Source organism: Manduca sexta, chromosome 9 (assembly GCF_014839805.1).
Source record: "Manduca sexta isolate Smith_Timp_Sample1 chromosome 9, JHU_Msex_v1.0, whole genome shotgun sequence".
Classification (NCBI taxonomy): domain Eukaryota; kingdom Metazoa; phylum Arthropoda; class Insecta; order Lepidoptera; family Sphingidae; genus Manduca; species Manduca sexta.
The window spans coordinates 5,769,126-5,775,125 of record NC_051123.1 but is presented as its reverse complement, the minus strand read 5'-3'; positions in this window follow the sequence as shown (position 1 = coordinate 5,775,125).

Here is a 6,000-nt window from a genome sequence, read left to right as displayed (position 1 = left end):
CGGTGTTGATATGTGTGTTAAGTTAGTTCGTTCTAGAGAAAATTTCAATCTTATGGCCTCTTCAGTTGACCTTAAATTGAAGGTATCCATTACGGATGCAACTTTAATTATTCGTAGAGCACGAATCAATCCAAGCGTGTTACTTGCACACCAGAAGGTTTTGGCATCTACCACAGCTAAATACCCTATCACTCGAGCTGAAGTTAAAGTTTTAACAATACCATCAGGTGTTCAAGGAAAAACTCTTGATAATATTTTCTTAGGACAAGTACCTAAAAGGTGTATAGTTGGATTTGTGAATAACGCTGCTTTTAATGGAAATCTCACTAAAACCCATTCAACTTTGAAAATTATGATATTAATACTTTTTGTTTATATATAGATGGTCAACAAATACCATCAAAAGCTTTACAACCCTCATTCGACAGCAATATTTATACTTCGGTATATCATACGTTGTTTTCCGGTACAGGTATACATTTTCTTAATGAAGGTAATGGAATATCTCGAGAACAATATGCCAAAGGGTATTGTATGTTAGCGTTTGATTTGACACCTGATTTATCAGCAAACTCTTCCAGTCACTGGAATCTTATAAAACATGGTAGTGTAAGATTGGAAGTTCGTTTTGAAACAGCTTTGACGCAAACTATTAACTGTATTGTTTATGCAGAGTTTGATAATGTTATTGAAATAGATAAAACCGTAATATTTCAGTAGATTATAGCAGTTAAGAAAATAAAAATTGTTTATAGATTAAGTATTTTAAATTGCTCAATAAAATGATTACATCATATAATATTTTATTTTTTGTAATTTAATCCTTGCAACCCCACAAAAAATATCTGTCTTTCAATAAAGAGAACCATAACAGGTTATTGTTAACCATATTGATGATATTACCACTTTGTCGTTCAACCTGATAAGATTGTGCAACAATTTAGTAAATAAAATGAATACAATAGAAATACAGAATTACTTGAAAAAAATTGATCCATGCATTGAATATAATGTGTATGCAGCCAATCGTTTACCGATATATGTTGTAACTCCTGCATACATAGTAAGTAACTTAGATCCTGATAATAAACCAGGTTCTCATTGGGTTGCCATACACATAGATAAGAATGGATTTGGACAATATTTTGACTCATATGGTCGACCACCTCAAGGATACCACCGAATGTTTTTAGCGAGAAATTCTAGAATGTGGAATTACAATACAGATCGAATTCAAAATGATTTTACTATTGTGTGTGGAGAGTACTGTATAATGTATTTGTATTATAAATACTATGGTAGGAGTCTCAAAGATTTTCAACAATTATTCGGTGCCAATACTATATATAATGATGTGTTATTAAATGGTTTATTTAATAATGTTTTAAATTAAATAAATAATATTGAAGACACAATGTTTTGTTATTTTTATTTATTCTATACTAATAAACTAATACAAAAATATAATTAGTTCCAAACATGTTTTAACGGTTCCCAATTACCTTACAATCGTAAGCTTGACTTGACTTGACAAATATTAAAAGAATCATAAGTATTTACAATAATTATACTTAGCACTAGCACAAAGAGTTCAAAATGCAAATAGATGAGTAACTTAAAACACTGTTTTTTACAATACAATCTAAATTATTAAAATATTTAAGTCTAGCAATCGCAAAAATACAATGATAGGTTTCTTAGAACAAAGTATAATATCTAAATGAAATCAATTATTTTTTTCACACGAAGAACATTTCAAAGTTATTAAGTTATAAAAAAGTTTATGCACTGGCACTACACACTGACACTTTTTCATTTGTCTGTATCTATTGTATATTTAACACAATCGTCCTTACTAGCCAACTGTTTAGTAATATTGTATATGGTGTCCTTTACGGTTTGCAGGTTCTTATCACAGTCACTTTCTGCGTAATATTTAAGTCGCACTTCAGCGTGTTTCCACTGTTCCATCGTTGCAATATTTTTTATTTTATTAACGTCGTAAATTTCAATTTTAATCAGGTGTGATGCATGTGTGCCGTCGTCGCTGTTAGATTTGATGTACGAAATGCCACCACCACTCGTCGATCGACCAACACTGGATGACTTTTTCGTATTCGTCTTTTTCTTCTTTGGTTTTCGAAAAAGTCATCGATGTTGTTAAATTCGTTCGATCTTTTATTGGCTATGATCGCCTTTTTGACTTTGGCTGCGAGGGTCCCTTCTTCGTCACTAGGTTCGTCGTTTTCATCAGCGTAATAATAACTCTTGAAAGTATTTTCAGAAAACTGTAATAAAAATTAATAAAAATGTTTTAGTTATCAGTTAAGTAAGTAGTATGTGATAAATACGTATAGGTATGCTAAGTATAAATGTACAAGTTAATAACAATGATAAATTAATAAGAGATCGAAGACAGCTAAAATGTATTAACCTCGTGGACAACACATATAATAAACAATTAATTAAACATCTAGTTGGTTATAACAACGTTAGGTCAAAGTATAAAAGGTACTTACATTCATTTTTATAACAGTTTCACTATTTTAACACTTCACTATTACACTTAACTGGAGATCTCGCTTGGAACAGAGCACAGAGTGGAATACGATACCATGTGATTTTGAGTCGGTCTTTTATATGGAGAGCGAGTATTGTTTCCTTACAGACAAGACTAAACATGTTTCCAACTTTCACCATAAATTTTATATTGAATAGGTATTATTCGGAAATGGGAATAATAGAGACGAGACCTATTGTTAAAAATAATAGAGAAGTAGTAAATCATTGATAAAATATAGTTACCACCCGTGGCAACAATGAGAGGATGCAAAGGTTTTGTACCTAGAATTTGGGTAATGTATTATGTATGACAAACAATTGATTGATTTATCTTTCACAAACAATGGCCATAATGTGTAAAGGGTCAGTATTGAGTAATTGTAAACGGTTATTAAGTAGAAATACGATACAAAGACCTTAGCGTTTTTCAATAAAAAGGATCGCTGATAGAAAGTAGAAAGACAAAAGCATAAGGAAACAAAGGGAACAGGTCCAAGCTTGAAAATGAGCCGTAGAGCATGAGTAAAGTTAATGCATCACTCCATTCGCGGGTGATATAAATGCAATCCGCGTACGTTGGTAATGAAATCCACGGTAAACTTCGACGTAACATGCGGGCGGTACAAGAGTAATCCGCGGACGGTATCATTGAAAGTCGCGGCCGATAACAATTATAATTCGCGGGCGGTATAATTTTAATTCGCGGGCGGTATAATTTTAATTCGCGGGCGCTATCATTTTAATTCGCGGTCGGTATTATTTTAATTCGCGGTTGATATCATTTTAATTCGCGGTCGGTATTATTTTAATTCGCGGTCGGTATTATTTTAATTCGCGGTTGATATCAATTTAATTCGCGGTTGATATCAATTTAATTCGCGGATAGTATGGTGGCCCGGCCCTGGAGCAGGCCGCGGACCCCCCGTGGCTGGGGGCGCGGGGTGGCTTCGCAGGTGCTCGGGTATCGGTGAATCCCTTACTACTATGGAATTTTTATATCAAGAACGGTAATTATTCCGGGCGGATCTGACAGTAAGCTAGTTAAGACTAAATTTGATAGTCAAAAGTAGGTAAATATTGCAAATATTAGAAGTTACTAAAACAGTTCGTCTAGTGCAAATATAAAGGAGGTAACAGATATTTTTAAAATGAAATTTAACATCATTGGGATTCAAGCAAAAGGGCCCACCTCCGGTTTCATCTTCAGAGAGCTTTTGACATTTCAAATGTACAGCCAACCACAAAAGTTTTGAAACAAAATCAAAATTTCAACAAGTATTCTATCGAAATATTATATTTCATCGAAAATAAAGTACACCCTTTGAAGTTTATTTTAGTGAAAAAAAATCAATTTTTGATAACAAAGTTGAAAAGTGATTTGTTATTAATTTCTTCATCTACGTTTGAGGCTGTACGTGCATACAAGAGTAATCAAGACTGGATGTAATAATTTATTGATCAATCAGTCACGCTATGCTGTCATTGATCAGTGCATAGCTTTTGGATTAGAGCCGAGTCAAAATGCCTTTCTACAAACGTTAATGCAAACATCAAGTTTAGGAATAACATATCCTAGCGATAGATTTATCGTTAGCATATGTCATTCTGATATATTTGGTATATTTTATATTAGCGTTAACGATCGTAAAGGCATTTTGGCTATGGCCTGTGATATTTTAACGAATATGAGTAATGGTTCTTTGTTCTTTGAATAAAAACATCTAAATAAATAAATACCCGAAGTTCGTTACATAATTTCGCACTTTTCTTTGTTTTGGAAGTTTTTAATTTTTATATACAAAAACATAACTACATATATAAAAAAAATCTGATAACGAGGTTGAAGACCTAAGCTATCAATATGGCTGTAGGTTGGCTCCTCTATTACGGCACGGAAAAATAATATCAGACATGTATTATATACTGCCCCAATGCTGGACAGGCCTGCTTTACTAAGAGGAATTAAGCCACCACGCTAGTCTTATGCGGATTGGATCGATACGGAATGCACTTGGCGAAATCTGGGTGCCCTGATTGCACCTCTGCCGAGGATAAAGGCTTGGTAGAAACTAAGAAGTACAATATTCAAAATACATAATATTAAACATTATCAATATTAAATAAATAATAAATTATAAATAATACGAACGAACACAAAATATCTTGGTTATGAAAAATGGAAACCGTAATTGTACCGTAACCGTACCCGAATTGGCCGCGATGTCCATCATAAAGTTTTTTCATTTAAAATTTTTGGCCGCGCAGCTTGTTCAACGGATATTATGCGCAAATTGGTGCTCTTTAGTTGATTATGTAGGTAACTCGAAGTAATACAAACCGAAGTTTGACCTAATTAATTTGGCAAATGAACGTCAATTTTTATTTAATAATAATATAATAATATCAGCCCTGTATTATATACTTGCCCACTGCTGAGCACGGGTCTCCTCTACTAATGAGAGGGATTAGGCCTTAGTCCACCACGCTGGCCTAGTGCGGACTGGTAGACTTCACACACCTTTGAAATTCCTATAGAGAACTTCTCAAATGTGCAGGTTTCCTCACGATGTTTTCCTTCGTCGTTAAAGCGAACGATAAATTCACAAAGAATACACACTTGATTTTTAGGAAGTCAGAGGTGTGTGCCCTTGGGATTAGAACCTGCGGACATTCATCTCGGCAGTCCGTTCCGCACCCACTAGGCTATCGCCGCTTTATTTATCCGAATTTTGATTTACATTTCTATAATTTACTATTAAAATGTCGGTTCGATCGCGTACTAACGTCCTATTCAAAAAAATTACAACGATTAATATAAATTTAGATTTTTTTAAATAATCCATTTATTCCAAAGAAAGCTTAAATACTTCCAGTACCAGTACAACTATTTCTAAACGTCTCTAAATATAAAGTTAAGTTAGATTCTCACTACAAAATAAACTGGTTGGTATTATTAAATCTTTTCCAAGATGTTGACTGGCTTCCGAAGCGGGGCTTACGAGACCTTATAAATTAAATGTCCGTTTTATTAAATTCGTATTGTACACTTGTGGGGCTACTAAAATTCAATCTTTGAGATATGCCTTGATTTTTAACACCTTTGTCGCGTTGTTGTGTTACGGTACGACTGCAGTGCTGAGGTCTTGGGTTCGACCCCGGGTCCAGTAAAGCGATATTGGGTTATTCTATTCACTATCAGCTCGCAGTTTGGAATTTGTAACCTATATTGCGTAGACTCCGCCCCATGTCACATCATGGGACGGAATACAAGCCACGGAAAGTGGTTGCACCAGTTGCGCCCCGTCCTTTGGGAGTAAAAGCCGTGAATGTGTATGTGAGAGAGATTTGAGTGAATATCGTGCTCTTTTGGCATGATTTTTCTATGTACCATTAAACCTCACTGTAAGGGTCAACGCACTAATACAAAAATAATTAGGC